Raw genomic sequence first — 3,588 nt, 5'->3', positions numbered from 1 at the left:
CTTATTTCCCTCTCTCCTTTTTCCCCACTTCCCATATGTCCATTCATTTTCTTTCTTAAATTCCACATGTGAATGAGATCATATGGTATTTTACTTTCTCTGACTGACTTATTTCACTTAGTGTAGTACATGTTATTGTATTCCATCCATGTTGTTGCAAATAGCAAGCTTTCATTATTTTTGATAATTGAATGGTATGCCATTGTGTATACACACACACACACAGACACACACAGACACACACACACACACACACACACAATCTCTTCTGATCCATTCATCAGTTGATAGACTGTTGGTCTCTTTCCATAATTTAGCTGTTGTTGATAATGCTACTATGAACATCAGGGTGCATGTGTCCATTTGATTTAAGATTTTTGTATCCTTTGGGTAAATACCTAAGTGCAATTGCTGGGTCATAAGGTAGTTCTACTTTTAATTTTTTGAGGAAACTTCACACTGTTTTTCAGAATGACTACACCAGTTTGTATTCCCAAGAACAATGTAAGAGGGTTCCCCTTTCTCCACATCCTCACCAACATCTGTTCTTGTGTTCCTAATTTTAGCCTTTCTGACAGGTGTGATGTGGTATCTCATTGTGGTTCTGGTTTATATTTTCCTGATGATGAGTGATGTAGAACATCTTTTCATGTGTCTGTTAGCCATCTGGATGTCTTCTTTGGAAAGATGTCTGATCATGTCTTCTGTCCATTTCCCAACTGGATTATTTATTTTCTGGGAGTTGAGTTTGATAAGTTCTTTATGGATTTTGGATAGTAACCCTTTAGGAGATATGTCATTTGCAAATATCTCCTCCCATTCTGAAGGTTTTCTTTCAGTTTAGTTGACTATTTTCTTTGCTCTGCAGAAACCTTTTTGTCTTGATGAAGTCCTGACAGTTTATTTTTGGTTTTGTTTCCCTTGCCTTGGGAGACATATGTAGTAAGAAGTTGCTAAGGCCAATATCAAAGAGGTTTCTGCTTGTGTTCTTTTCTAGGATTTTGATGCTTTACTGTCTCACATCTAGATCTTTACTCCATTTTGAATATATTTTTGTGGATGGTGTAAGAAAGTGATCCTGTTTAATTCTTCTGCATGTTGCTGTCCAGTTTTCCCAACACCATTTGTTGAAGAGACTTTTATCCGTTGAATATTATTTCTTGCTTTGTCACAGATTAGTTTATCATATAGTTGTAGGCCCATTTTTGGGTTTTCTATTCATTCCATTGATCTATGTCTATTTTTATGGCAGTATCATGCTGTCTTGATGATTACAACTTTGTAATATAGCTTAAAGTCCAGAATTGGGATGCCTCCATCTTTACTTTTCTTTTTCAAGATTGTTTTGGCTATTTGGAGTCTTTTGTGGATCCATACAAATTTTAGGATTGTTTATGCTAGCTCTGCAAAAAATGCTGGTGGTATTTTAACAGGAATTGCTTTAAATGTGAAGAATGTTTTGGATAGCATTGACATATTAATAATATTAGTTTTTCTGATCCATGAAAATTGAATGTTTTCCCATTTCTTTGTGTCATGTTTAATTTTTTTTCACAAGTGTCCTACAATTTTCAGATTACAGTTTTGTTGTTGTTGTTGCTGTTGTTTACCTCTTTGGTTACGTTTATTCCTAGGTGTCTTATGGTTTTGGGTACAGTTGTAACTGGGATTGATTCCTTGATTTCTCTTTCTTCTGTTTTGTTATTGGTGTATAGAAATGCAACCAATTTCTGCACATTGATTTTGTATCCTGTGACTTTATTGAATTCATGTATCAGTTCTAGCAAATTTTTGGTAAAATCAGGTTTTCTACATAAAGTATCACTTTGCCTGTAAATAGTGAAAGTTTGACTTCTTCCATTCCAGTTTGGATGCCTTTTATTTCTTTTTTTGTCTGTTGGCTGATGTCTCAGCAACACTATGCTGAACAACAGTAGTGAGAGTAGACATCCATCTCTTGTTCCTGACCTTAGAGGAAAGGCTCTCAGGTTTTCCCCATTGAGCATTATACTAGCTGTGGGTCTTTTGTATATAATGTTGAGGTATGTTGCCTGTTTCCCTACTTTGCTGAGAGTTTTTGTCAAGAAAAGGATGCCATATTTTGTCAAATACTTTTCTGCACTTATTGAGATGATCATATATAATTTTTATCCTTCCTTTTATTAATGTGGTGTATCAAGTTGATTGATTTGAGAATATTGAATCACCCTTGCAGCCCAGGAATAAATTCCATTTGATCATGGTGAATAATTCTTTTAATGTACTGCTGGATTAAATTTGCTAGTATCTTGTTGAGAATTTTTATGTCTATTTTCTTCAGGGATATTGGTCTGTAGTTCTCTTTAGAGGAGTCTATGTCTGATCTTGGAATCAAGATCATGCTTATCTGATAGAATGAGTTTCAGTTTATTCCTTCCATTTCTATTTTTTGGAACAGTTTGAGAATTATAGCCATTAATCCTTCTTTAAATATTTGGAAAAATGACCCTGGAAAGCCAGCAGGGCCTTGAGTTTTGTTTGTTAGATTTTTGATTACTGATTCCATTTCTTTGCTTGTTATGGGTCTGTTAAAATTTTCTATCTCTGTTTCAGTTTTGGTTGTTTATATGTTTATAGGAATTTACCGATTTCTTCTAGATGGTCTGATTTGTTGGTATATAATTTCTTTATAATATTCTCATAATTGTTTGTATTTCTGTGATTTTGGTTGCAATCTCTCCTTTTTCATTCATGATCATATTTATTTGGGTCCTTTCTCATATATTTTTGATAAGTCTGGCTAGGAAAAGAATTTTATTAATTCTTTCAGAGAACTGGTTCCTAGTTTTATTGATCTGTTCTACTGTTTTTGCTTGTTTGTTTCTATATCATTTATTTCTGCTCAAATCTTTATTATTTCCCTTCTTTTGCTGGCTTAGTGTTTATTTGACATTCCTTTTCTAGCTTACATTTTTCATGAGAAGATTTGAAAAAATAATGTAGGTGTTTTCTTTGAAGTTTCTTTTTACATTCTTTGCAAATGTTGCTTTTGGATTGTTGTTTTTTTTAATTGATTTTTATATTCTTTAATCTATTATTTTTATCTATTAATATACTAGAGATTGAATATTTTTGTTTTTGTAACTCTTCCAATTGATTTGCAGAGTAACTTAAGAAGACTGTAGCTTTAAATATTTTCTTTCTTGCATTTAAGTTGTCATTCACTCTACAGAAACTTGTGATTTTGTTGTTTAGCCTCTTTTGTCTCATCTTCTGCATTTTAATTCATATCTGGAATGTTCTCATGATTAGAAAATACTCATTATTATTCATTTTATCTTATGTTCTTATACATTTTTATGATTTTTTAAAATTTCATTTTCATACCATTTAAAATTTATTCTAGATAATAACAGAGTAAAGTAGAGTCTCTTCCCTCCCTGCCTCCCTGCTTCCCTTCCTTCCTTTTTCTCTTTTATAACTAGCTATCTGGTTGTTTCTACCCAATGTATTAAATAATACATCTTCTCCCCCATTGACTTAAAGTGGCACACTTATTTAACTCTAATTTCTTGTATGTATTTGTTTCCATTTCTGAATTTTCCATTC

Source organism: Mustela lutreola, chromosome 1 (assembly GCF_030435805.1).
Source record: "Mustela lutreola isolate mMusLut2 chromosome 1, mMusLut2.pri, whole genome shotgun sequence".
Taxonomy (NCBI): Eukaryota; Metazoa; Chordata; class Mammalia; order Carnivora; family Mustelidae; genus Mustela; species Mustela lutreola.
Note: the sequence above shows the minus strand (reverse complement) of the source record.